At 35.5% G+C, this 14,108-nt stretch overlaps 1 protein-coding gene across 2 annotated transcripts in view; it reads right to left on the minus strand.

Annotated features, from left to right (window-relative positions):
* The window catches only part of CACNA2D1 (calcium voltage-gated channel auxiliary subunit alpha2delta 1), a 515,294-nt gene that overhangs the window by 190,345 nt on the left and 310,841 nt on the right, over positions 1-14,108 (minus strand). The gene's annotated exons all lie outside the window — the stretch shown is intronic.

Raw genomic sequence — 14,108 nt, forward strand, 5'->3', positions numbered from 1 at the left:
AGTTTCTGTAAGCATATCTTTTCCAGAAATCCTATTTATATCTATCTCTGGCAAAATTTAGATATATGAAAAGTAGAAAGATTTGATGATAAATAAGAGACAGAGTGAACTATACCTATGAATTAGGGTTAGGAATATGTGCATAAGTGCAATCATTTCATTCATTCAGTCACTCAAGAAATAATGTATTGGTAGAGTGGAGGATTTAATGATAACATTTATAGAAATGTCATTTAATATCTAAATCTTGAAACAAATGTGCAACAATAGTAAAATAGTCACATAAGTATGACAAATACAATTTTATATTGTTATTAAGGAATATAAAAGAATAATTACATTGGGAATGTACATATATGCTGTATTTGTTTTTAAATGGTTTTAAGCTTAAATGTAGGTGTTAAGCACAAAGAAAGAAGAGAAAATCAGCCTATACTTTTAGAGGAAAAGAGAGAAATGTAGGGATGAGTACATAGCAAACACTAGTAGCCCTATCACTGGTTTTTATAGTTTTGATGGTATTCATCTTTGTGCTTTCTTGTTGTTTCCAATGTAATACAATAAACATGTATTATATTTGCAATTTAAAATATTAAATTTTTGTTTTAAGTCCTTTCTAGAGTGCTATTAAGCACTATACGATTATCTTACTAAGGTGGAAGTTGCTTCTATTTCCTCTGAGCCCTCTCACACTTAAAAATTATGTTTTAAATGTATTTTAATAGAGATTCTTTCACTTTTCAATTGCCATAGAGGGAATTCCCAGGCGGTCCAGTGGTTAGGACTCAGTGCTTCCACTACTGAGGCCGGTTCAACCCCTGGTCAGGGAAATAAGATCCTGCAAGCTGCATGGTGCAGCCAGTAAATAAATAAATAGCCATATAAAGGGCTTTTAGGAATAATTTAAAATAATGTACTTCTCAACTTGTATAATCATGTATCACGTCTAGTTTTAATGTACAGATGCTAAATATATTAAGAAAAAATAATATGGTTGTTGCCCATGGTCCCCCCCCGCCCTTTATTACACTCTCCATAAATTGAAGTCATTTCATGAAAAGATTAAAATTTCTAAATGTAACTCATTTCATCATAATCCATCTTTACTTTTCTTGATATATTATGGGATTATATAGTATAATTAACATAGAGCAAATACTAGACACAAAGGAACTGACTGAGAAAAGGAAAGTGGAGAAAAGCTACTTAACACATATTGTTTAGTGTGTTAAAAATTTCAAATAAATTGTCCCCCTGGAATTAAGATCTCATTGTTTGCCAGACCACAAGAAAAATTAAGTCAGCATGTCTCTTGCCAATTTTTTTCCCCAAAACATCTCTTCTGAATTCTCCTGACTACCCTATATAAATGTGTACAGAGACGCTGAGGAGGTAAATTCCAAAATGTATTCAAATGTATCTGGTAAAACACATAAGTGAAACATGAGAAGCATGTTCCTCTGACTATTCATCTCAACATAATTTCATTTATTAAATAATAGATCACTCAGAGACAGAGGTACCAGCTAATCCTGGATGGGTCATTCGATTTTGCAAGCAGTACCTATTCGCAAATTTCATTTGGAAAGTCACCATGATGTCTATGACAGGCACAAAAGACTTTCGCATATTTAATATATTTGTCTCAAATGAAACACTCTTAGAATTGATTTTTATAATAAAACATTTGTTTTTAATATTTTTAATCTTTTTCATGCTATAACTATTTCTACCAACAGTAAAATGTTCAGAAATTAAAAGTTCATATATTTCACTTAAATTACAATAAAAATTAGCTTAATTACTGTGCACAATTCAGGTTGAACATGCTCACTGAGAAACTTTGCTCACAATCACATTATGGTTAGGTTTACCTCCCCCTGCTCTCTAATTTTTGTGTATCTCACAAAACTGTGAGAAAATTAGTTGATACTAAATAAGAGCTGGGACCCTCTACAGGGGCATCACAATTGGCATTTCTATCCCACTAGTGAAGGGTGTAAATGAACGTGTTCTTGTGTAATGAACCAAACTCTTCAATAACCAGAGACTACAGACTTGTATACAATTCTCCACAGTGTATATGAGTATATTTTAAAACTTCCACCTCCAAATACATCCTTTTCTTTTTTACAACTATTTCACAGATGTTGTTTACAAGAGGGCCTTACAACTTTCACAACATACACGTTATTGATTCTTGAAATTTTTAGTCTCAATTGTATTCCCAATATCAAACAAAACTTTGGATACACAATATGCTTTTAGGCATGATATTATCATCCAATGTAAATAACTATCATGGATGTATTATATTTACAATAGACTTTCATACAGCCAGCAAGGTGGAAAAGGCTGCTATACTGCCATGTTGGTATCTACTCTATGAATTAAAAAATAAAGTTGCTCCCGTAGCCACTAGTTCACCACTGGAATGTAAGCTGGTTACCAGTTCTTACCCACACATAGGAAAGCCGCCTTTTTAGTAAATCACATGCATCAATTAGAAGTGGAGATTCATCAAAGCAGCTGCAGCTGTCCATGCCCAATTAAAGAATAATAAATAGAGAAAAAGGTGCTGAGCCTTCAGCCAATTATAATTGTTCTGGTCAGGGTGTGAGGCCAGGCTGAATAGTAAATAATGAGTCCAGTTACAGTGGCAATAAGAGTACTGTTGAGTCTCCTGAGTTAATTGGTTTAAGCTGCTATTTTTCTCCCTGAGGATGCTGTGACTCAGAGACATAGTGGATGAATAGAACTGAAAAGGAAATATGAGTTGGATGACACTGAATACATGACACTAAGGGCTTAAATATAATATTTGTCCATTTGCTTTACTGAATCATAACAATAAGAAAATAAAAATTTTAAATTATAATTTAATGAATAGACATATTGTCCTTTGAAAAAACATATGAGTTCAGCTAATCATAATATATTTGATGAGGAAATAAAGAGTTTTTTTTATGAATTGAGAAGATTTCTCCAGTTCTTCAAGTAGTTAAAATGTTTTAGCTGCTTAGATTTACCCTATGGAAAAACTATAGCATTAATTCCTCAGAGGCAATTTACTCAATATATTAAGAATGTTTTACAGTTAACATGAAAAATAAACATAACATTAGTGGTCAGAAGAAACTTGAAGAAATAATTCTATTCCTTAAAATTAGACCTACTGTTAAATTTCTGCATATTCTTCTACTATTAATTATGATATATAAAAGAGAAGGAAGAAACAGTCTGAAATAAGCAGACTTTGGAGGTAGCGGGAACAGTAAGCAACTGAAACTGTGCAATACACAGAGAAAGACAGCAAGTTAAAAAATACATAGGTGATATTAAAGCAAAAAAATATACATTTTCTAATATGACGAAGCGAATCAAAGACAACTATGAATTTGAAACACATAAAACAACTAAATTAAGTCAAAAACGGATACTGATCACTGCAAGAACTTGTTCATTAAAATTTAAAAGCGACATTCCTTAAATAAAATGTATTGAGGTTGCTGATAAGGATTACAATAACGATTTAATAAGGTGGAATACAAAATCTGAGGACATCCTCAAAATAAAACTGATGAATTTTTAGTTTGCATAATGGAGGAATGCGTGTGAATCACCTATCCCAGGATCTACCCTCAATGAGCATGAGAGCCATCACAGTATCACAATACAGGTAAGTGTGATGACAAGGACTGAGGGCTGGTTTAAACTCTACGAGTAGTATGAAAATTTCAAATTATCAGCATTAGAAAGGGATGTAATACTCTGAACATATATATACATATCTTTTTTATACATAAATATGTAACCTAAATTTTGGGGAGTGGCTGATAGGGTATTTTCTCTACTAAGGGACTGTGAAATGGTGTCTTGCCTATGAAAAGAACTATGTGATTTCAGATAGTCTGAAAGTTCAATACAAGCACTCTCCCCACCCCTCCGGAAACCATATAGTGGTATATATTATATTAGGAAAGGAAAACATTTCAATGGGGCCAATCTATTTGTTAAAAAATTAAAAGCAAATTTTCATATTATGAAGATTATGACAGACAAATATACTTTAAAAAATATTGTCAGGACAAAACAGGTTAAACAAAAAAACTTTGTAAGGTAGAAAGATCAATTATTTTCCCTTGATACCTAAGGCAAAGATTGACTAACACCTTACAACTAATATACAGTAAAAAAAAGCCTGGAGGGGCTTCCCTGGTGGTGCAGTGGTTGAGAGTCCGCCTGCCGATGCAGGGGACACGGGTTCGTTCCCCAGTCCGGGAAGATCCCACATGCTGTGGAGCGGCTAGGCCCGTGAGCCATGGCCACGTCCGGAGCCCGTGCTCCGCAACGGGAGAGGCCACAACAGGGAGAGGCCCGTGTACCAGAAAAAAAAAAAAAGCCTGGAGTCCAGGACGCCAAGACCCCACCATACTTACAAAGAAATGAAAATCTCTCTCTGGCCCATAAGACTCTGAATGATCTATTTCCAGCCTGACTCCTCATCCAGATCTCCTGCCCTGCCTTCCCTTGCTCATTGCCACATTGGACTGTTTTCTGGTCCTCACACACATTATGCTCTTCCTGGTTTAACGTCCCTGGGTCTGCTGTTCCTTTTGTCTGGTAGGTTGTTCCCTGGTCTTTTTTCATAGTGTCAGTTCACTCTTCAGATCGCAGTTGAAAAATACTCTCTTGGAGATTCTGCCATCTAAATTATCCCCCATAGAATATTGAAAACATTACACTTCATTTATTACATTCAGAGCAATGTAGACATTACTGATTTTATAGAATTTCACATTAAGGTTTGTAAAACATTTACTGTACTGCTTAACATGCAAAATTTAAGTCATATCCTAAGATATATCCCTAGGATATATCTTAACATTGCTAAAATTTATGGATCTAGATGGCAGGACATCCCTTTCAAGATAAAGACTATAAAATAATAATTTTGTATAAAATGTCAAAGGAAGGGATAAAGATTGGTTATGTAACTGCGTTGGTGCGGTTGACTTTTGTTTCAATTCTGTCTTGCACAGATTGTGCCAATGTAACTTTGGAAGCAATAATTTTACTACATTTTTTTTTAGGTATCTTTTAAAAATCGGTAATGCAACAATGCTCATTAAATGATCAGAATACTCTTTATTAAAATCAGAAATTTGGCATCAACACTTTGATATTCTAAATGGTGTTTAAGGATATATGGATGTGTAAAAACGCTATCAAATTTTTTATTTGCCCCATGTTTGCTATCTCACTACACTAAAATATAATCACCACGAGGGCAAGAGGCCTCATTGACATCGTTCGGTTGTGGCCCTAGCACCTAGCAAATCACTTAGAACTGTATCTGCCTGCCCTATTTATAACATTTGTTGAGTGAATAAATAAACTTGAATCACTGTTTCCTAGTCCCCAGACTCATGCTTTTTCTACTTCAGCAGGAAGCAAGGACAAACACCAGAAGCAGTCCGGTGAATGGACAGACAGCGCCTCAGTCAGGAACCCAGCTTCTCAATCTCATTTCAACTCTGTGTACAATTCTGTGTGTCCTTGCTATGGCTTCTCAGATTTTTTTTTTTTTTTTTTTTAAGGAACAGAGGGTAACAAGATCTGTAAACCTCCTTCTAGCTCTGAAAATTCTCATTCTGAAATCTATGAACTAAAAGCAAATTGTTTCCAAGGCTTTTTTTTTTTTTAATGCCAAGTAACTGCAAGAACATGTAAATGATGAAAAGCGGGTATAAAGACTCCTTTTGGTAAATATTAGTAAACTTTAATATTTTTCTTATTTCATTTGCTAGAAATGGGTATAACTGTAAGTTCTAATGTTCTCTTCCACCAGTGAATTCCTTTGGAGACCACTGACCAAAAGACTCCTTTGGTATCCAAACCCCTTGACCCTGAGAATTTACATTTTAACTTAGGGCAATGCATTCAAAGCACAGAGCTATAGCTATCAATCAAACAGACAATGTGTAGGCGAACATGGGTTAGAACATTAGCTGGGCTTTTCACCTCCACTTCACGAGTTGAATTATTTCGATTACTTCACTCAAGTGACAGTCAAGGCCATCTTTTTGAGAAGAACTTAAATAAAAATGAACACACCATGCGTCAGTGGTCTCCAAAGGAATTCACTGGAAGGGTGGAAGAAAACATTAGAACTTACAGTTATACCCATTTCTAGCAAATGAAATAAGAAAAAAATTAAAGTTTACTAATATTTACCCAAAAGAGTGACATTAGTATTCCCTTTCCCCTGGCCTTACTGTGTGTGTGGGTTGGTCTCAAGTCATCTGTCATCCTCCAGGTACCACAAGGAGAAAGTGGAAACCCCACATACTGATAATGAGCCACCTTCTCCCTTACACAGTCCCTTTCAATGTACTATTCTTCACTTTATATGTAAATTTACTTATTATTTTCTTGGGTTTAACCTACTCCATATGTGCTACCAGCTTTAAAAGATTTCTGAAATTAACAATGATTGAAGTTGAAATTCTAGTAATGGAAGTTGCACTGAACAAGAAGAGAATGACAGAGATGATGCTTCTATTCCCAGCACTAGCTCTTCTTCAGTCTCATTACCAGATAGAAAAGTGATTCAATTAGTTCAACCGGCAAGTTGGTCAAAAAAGTTAATATTATCAAGAAGATTATCATAAATATGGATTTAGATTTACTATATCGGTAACAATGTCCTGTGTTCATATGGGCTGTTGAGATATTTCCTATGGCATTATGAAGGCATCATAATTAAAGGCATTTAATAACTAAGCATCTAGAAAAGAACTATACTTTTTTTCTGGTGATTTTTAATGTCAAATGCCACTGAAACCAATACTTCATAAAATTTCACTTATCTTAAAATTTTAGATGTCTCTTGGGAGGTTTCTCAGCATATTAGTTCAATAGTATATAGAGAGAATTTATAAGTAAATATTGTTATATTGAGAGATGCATTTTTTTAACTGACATGCATGTGCAAGCAAAAAAAGGTTGAAGATACCATTCAAAACAATCCAGTCCCCATATCTCTGTTTACCCAATGCTGTACATAGGGTGAGTTTATAATGCCCACATAATGCCACCGAACTTTCCAAACAGTGAATATTCAGTGAGTTCTAAATAAATACACCATACACTAGCCTCTGGAAAGGAAGAACTGGATGTGGAATCTAAAAGAGAATTATGCATGCCACCACCCCAAAGCAGCTGAGGACCAACGTTTTAACTATCCTTGCAAAAGCAGCACGTGCCCAAGCGCACAAAGCATTACAAAACTATCAAAATAGACTCAAAAATTTTGGAAGAAGGCCCAAAAAACATATGGCGCTATTCCTAGAAGAAATGGAATCTAATCTTATCTTCCCCCCAATGAATCCTAATATGGCTATATATTTCACACAAGGGTGCATGCGTTAATTTTAAGGTCTCCATGGTAAATATCACTAGGAATGATGGATCAGCTCACTGAAGATTTATGATTTAAAGTCTAACAATCTTTTTAGTCACAGAGATTTTATTTTACCTACTGCAAGTCACTGTCAACTAACAGCTGTCAATGAGGAAGCTGGTTGGATAAGTACGAGCCACATACATCAAAATTAAATACGGACAGAATGATGGATAGGTACAATAAATTAAAATTTTAAACCAAAACCATTTTCAAAACCTTTAATCTTAAGCCTTGATTTACAACAGTTCCATCACATGGCCTTCTCCTGTCCCCCATGGGGGCCCACGGAACAGGCAGTGTAGCACAGCACAGGGACACACGGCCCCTGCTGGGGATCACACGGACTGCACTGCATTCAGTTCCCTGCACTACCAAACCCCACATGTGTGACAGCGGACAAGTCACTTAAGCTCACTAAATTTTACTTGTCTTTTCTGGATATCATGAAAATAATAGTATTGCCACAAAGGATGAGTGTGAACTTTAAATGATAACATTACCTGCAAAGCACTTACTTTCTAGTATAGAGTAAGTATACATATGTTAATGACTATTATAATCCAATCCAAACATATAGCATTGAAAATATTTACACCACTTATTTTAGATGCACACACACAAAAAGGTAACTCTGATTGTACCATTTACTATACAGAAGCAATTAATATTCTATCTCTATGCCATCTCCTATTTGAGGATTCAACAACAGTCATTAGCAGAGCCTGAAATAAAGGCTGTATACTATTAGACAGTTTTTTTAAAAAGCTGCCAAAGAGGACTTCCCTGGTGGCGCAGTGGTTGAGGGTCTGCCTGCCGATGCAGGGGACACGGGTTCGTGTCCCAGTCTGGGAAGATCCCACATGCCGTGGAGTGGCTGGGCCCGTGAGCCACCGCCCCTGAGCCTGTGCGTCCGGAGCCTGTGCTCCGCAACGGGAGAGGCCACGGCAGTGAGAGGCCCGCGTATCGCCAAAATAAAAGCTGCCAAAGAAACCTAGACTTTCTTTCTTTAATAATTAGAACAGAGTCGTCGCTGTCTGATACATATCCCTATTGGTTCATTCTAGAAACAGACTGATTTATTTCTACAAAATAAAATCAAATCATGAATGATTAGGCTTTTAAGAAGACATTTAGATAGGACATTATGTTGGAATAAGTTTTAATGTAGACAAGACTGGTAAGAAAATAAATAGCAACATAAATATGCAAGGGAATTCAGCAGACTAGCTGAATGTCCCAGAAAGGTCAAATTTTTAGCATGATCAATATAATAAAACGTAGCAAATAAATCAACTCAAGTTATTGACATGGGAATTCTGGGCTGAATTTATTTCATTTGGATTTCAGTCTGAAACATAGGTCTTAGAATTAGGTTAATAAGACTTTGTAATGATCTACTTCGTCTTTGCTTGCTTTGGGAATTAGGAAAATAGTGCTGCTTGCTGGCACAACTGAAATCTCCTGGGGAATCTGCTTCACTACATCTTTAGGGAAGTTAAGGATTTATTGGGACAGATGTCTCTAAAAACCTAAACAAGAACCTAAATAAATTTCAAAACTAAAGAGAACCTGAATGTGGAATTTCATAAATAACTGTTGCATTATTAGCGTTATTTTTCCATTTTATCTTGACATTTAATTATCTTTGCAAACCCAGATATACAAAACCTACAAGGATTTCAAGGCAAATTTTTGCACTGAGGTCACATTTATTTCTAAACGTTTTCTGAAGATTCTGATTTTTATTTTGTCACGCATTTTCTTAAGTTTTTCACACAAGTGTAAGGATATTCATAACAATAAAATGAAAGAGGTCAAACTAGTACCCTTCAATTATTGTTAACACATCCACGCATATAAACGTGTTCCATTTGGAACTCAAATCACTTCAAATCAATATTAAATGTATTGTAGTAATATTAATAATTATTATTTTTAAAATTATACTCACTAACATTTCTGGATTGCCTACTGTAAGTCAGGGAATGTTCTAAATTCTTTATATGTGTTAACTAATTTAATTTTCACAGTAACAGTATGAGGTAGGTATCACATTACCTTTATTTTTCAGACCAAAAGAGTGAAGCACAGAGACTTTAGGTGACTCTGCCGATATCACAAAGCTAGAAAATGGCAGAGATGGGCCTCAGATGCAGGCAGCGGGCCTCCAGAGTATAATGTCTTAATCATCAAGCTCTGCTTCTTCCTCTGTATAACAATGTACACAGCACTTATACATTTATGTCTTGTTATTAATTAGGGATAAAAGTTTCCTATGGAAGTATTTAGGAGTGAAATGTCACATCTCTAATTTATCTTAAAATATTTAGCAAACAATACATACAGCAACTATGGAGACTCTGTTTACTGTTCTCTCTTCTTTATATTTAAAATATTTTTCCTGATAAGAAGTTAAAAACTAGGGCTTCCCTGGTAGCACAGTAGTTGAGAGTCCACCTGCCGATGCTGGGGACGCGGGTTTGTGCCCCGGTCCGGGAAGATCCCACGTGCCGCGGAGCGGCTGGGCCCGTGAGCCACGGCCACTGAGCCTGTGCGTCTGGAGCCTGTGCTCCGCAACGGGAGAGGCCACAACAGTGAGACACCCGTGTACCGCAAAAAAAAAAAAAAAAAAAAAAAAAAATCTTACATTAAAACACTGTACCCACGTTAATGCTGTGGTCTCTCTGGAAATGAAATTTGACAACTTACTTATTCTAATTACATGTATAATTAGACAAAACTTTAGTTTGATGGACTAATAAAATAAGCTTGATTTCATATTTCACAGAGATTCATAAAAACTTAGATTATCAGATCTCTCCAGACTTGGAACCCAAAATCTTGATCCTTATATTGCTTGTAGTATGGCAAACAAATATTCTAACTCTGCTACTTATTCCCAACTTGAATCAGTTTTAGACACAGGGGAAAGCACATTGTCTGTCTGACTTTACTTAGTTCTCATGACTGAACCAGGGGCTAATGAGAGGAAGGGACAGATGAGAGAAGAAGGAAAAAGGTCCACTCCACTCCCATCTTCTGCAGCCTGCCCCGTTGTATGAACAAAAAGAAACGAATGTCTATATTAAAAAATTAATTCAAATACAGTACACAGTCAAAGTCAGTCTTGCCATTCCTCTCTTAATATTGTTTCCACTCAACCTTGAAACAAAACAAACATTTTCGTTTCCACCATATTTGCAAAGGGTTTCCTGTTTACTTTGCAAATACGGCACTACGTTAAAAAGCAAACAATCTCATTGTAGTTTGAGATTTTTCTCTTTTTAAGGTAGTGCCGTATATACAATGAAATATTATTCAGCCATAAAAAGAAACGAAATTGAGCTATTTGTAATGAGGTGGATGGACCTAGAGTCTGTCATACAGAGTGAAGTAAGTCAGAAAGAGAAAGACAAATACCATATGCTAACACATATATATGGAATTTAAGGAAAAAAAATGTCATGAAGAACCTAGGGGTAAGACAGGAATAAAGACACAGACCTACTAGAGAATGGACTTGAGGATATGGGGAGGGGAAAGGGTAAGCTGTGACAAAGCGAGAGAGTGAGGCATGGATATATATATACACTACCAAACGTAAGGCAGATAGCTAGTGGGAAGCAGCTACATAGAACAGGGAGATCAGTTCCGTGCTTTGTGACCACCTGGAGGGGTGGGATAGGGAGAGTGGGAGGGAGGGAGACGCAAGAGGGAAGAGATATGGGAACATATGTATATGTATAACTGATTCACTTTGTTATAAAGCAGAAACTAACACACCATTGTAAAGCAATTATACTCCAATAAAGATGTAAAAAAAAAAAAAACTTTTGACATGAAAAAAAGAAGCGAACAATCTTCACAAATGCTATGTAAGCAATAGGGGGACTGAAACACAAACACCTACCCAATTTAACAAGCATTATCTCAGCAATTATCCTAAATCATTCAACAGAGAAAATGAGTAAGACCCTTACCTCAAGACACTAAAATTTTAATAGAGAAGATTATCCCTGTATAAAAATACCATAGTATAAGATATTACACCACTGAAACCAGAAACGTGTAACAAGTTATTCTGAGCACCCAGAGGAAGGAAATACCATTTGCTACTTAGGAAAAGCAAGGCAGGCTTCAAGAGGAGGTAGTATTTGAATTAGTTTTTAAAGAGTACTTAGCATCTGATTGGAAAAATTGTAGGATATCAAAATCAGGTAATTAGAGGAGAGAATAGTTAACATTAACTAGCACAGGGACAGGAATCATTGTCTTAAATTTCCAGCATGGCTATGTACCTTATACTTTCCATATGAATTGTGGCTCACCAAATAATTTCGCCAAGTTATACGTGCATTTTTTAATTCCAAAGCAAAAATTTGTGTAAATGACTAGAGTCATAATTTTTAAATCACATTACACAATCCTAAGGGACACTGACTTTACCCCTTATTTTAGTCACTGCTTTAGCTAAATCTGCCTGTCACTAGGTATTTATTTTTATACCCAGAAGGTGAATATAAACAGCATCGATCTGAGCAGCACAGATATTATAAAATGCCCCTGAGGGACTGTCTGGTATCAAAGTCCTTGAAAGCCTTACAACCTGACATCTCCCCACAAACTAGCTAATTCAGACGTAGCTCATAGAAAGTTACACTCCGAAGAGATAGCTGTTGAGCTTCCTTGAGAGGCAACTGATGAGATTAAAAAGCACTTTAAATGCTTGTTTTACCTTTAAGTGAGGCCATGTATCACCATTATAATGAACAAAATCAATTGATTACACTTGACTATGTCATTCTTTATATGCAAATCTTAACTTGGTGATGGACCAGCATATTTAACATGGCAGAATAATAGGAACCAGGAGATTCTAAATTTAATCCTGAATCCAACATAAACTAAAGTTATGGACTTTTCGTATGATTTACTTCTATTATGAAAGCTACTTTTGCTTCATTTCCATCTACTCATATCCTACACACCTTACCCCTGCCCTCACCTTCCTTAAATGTTGGTGTGATGAAGATTCTATCCTATACTATCTTAAGGCATTTTTCTTTTCTTTTCTTTACGTGTGTGGATGTGTGTGTGGTGTAGGCAGAGTAAGGCAACAGGAACAGTGGAACTGCAGCAAGCTGGAGAATGCATCACATCCAAAGGCAATCAAACTCACTTTGTTTCTGTGTCAGCACACCAAAACACATCTGTAGTTAAATCTGGCCTTCCTATTTCTATAGCTTGACACTTGCTGGGAAGATTTCAGCCACCTGTTTTCAAAGTCCACTCATAGGCTAAATATAGAACTATTCTAGAAAATAGAAAATTTATTTATACCTCAGATATTTATATCCCCATTCAAACATATGAGGATAAATTTATTAATTGATAATATTGTTTCAATATTTAGTATTCCAATTAATTCCTGTGTTCATTAGATATTAGATATTAATGTATGAGATTATAAACTCACATTATATAATCTCTGTTCACCAATTTTTCATAATGAATATGGTTTTGTGGAATTTGAGCAATAAAAATTTACAACTAAATTGGAATATAGAAAAGCACAACAAACAGTGACGGTAAGCCAATTCAAATCAAAACAAGATGGTATTATGATTATACAAATATTTGATAAATAAAACATCAAGCACTACGTGTATAAAGTTGGAGTATAGCAACCAATTAAATCTGATTATATGCAGCAAAACTTTTGGTAAGGATGAATAAATCTCATCATCCGTGTAAGTCCAACTTCATCTGATAAGCAACAATCTTCAAAAAAAGCTATAACCACTAAAAATCCTAAGGTGAATATCAAAGTTCAACATTTACTTACATTTCTTAACTTTCTTTCGTTCTAAGATAGTGAATATTTCCATTGCAGAAAACAATTTGATTGTAATGATCAAAACACATGCTTTAAGAAGGACTAAATAATACTCAACACAGTGCATAATTTTATAATCATTTTCCTGTAAAAGAGAATTTTTTCCTCAGTTCCAAGTTGAAGAATTTGACTATACTTAATTGATAGAAGTCACTCAGACAAGCAGGGAGAGTCTGGGCATTAACTTTAATATTCCAAGACGAGCAAAATTAAGTGCACGAACTGCTAATTAACTCCCAACTAGTATTCTCCCTATTCTCTCTTCAGTAATGGAGTCCTATATTTTATTTGGGTACATGCTTATCGAAGGGGAAAGAAAATTATGTTCCGTATCTTCTTGCATCTAGGCAAGACTAGTCACTAAGTTGTGGACAACGGGTGCAGATAGAAACGCTGTGTGCAATTTCCAGAACATGCCCTTAAAGGCAAAGGGTGTGTCCTTCAGTGCCATCTGCCTCCTTCCTGATGCATAGAATGCAAAAATCATTGTGGATATTGGAGCATCCATTTTGGACCAAAATATGGAAAAGTTACACTGAGGAGAGCAAAAAACATGAGAGAAGGACTGTAGGGCCTCGACGACGGAAGAGTTGTTATATTAGGCCTTGCACACAGAATGTGACATGAGAGAGGAATAATCTTTTGTCTTGTCTTAGCACTTTTACTTTAAGACTCTCTGTAATAGCCAAACCAATATACTAATCATAAAACATGATTCATTTTTATTCACTATCTAAGGGTTTA

This window comes from Delphinus delphis, chromosome 9 (assembly GCF_949987515.2).
Source record: "Delphinus delphis chromosome 9, mDelDel1.2, whole genome shotgun sequence".
NCBI classification, from domain to species: Eukaryota; Metazoa; Chordata; class Mammalia; order Artiodactyla; family Delphinidae; genus Delphinus; species Delphinus delphis.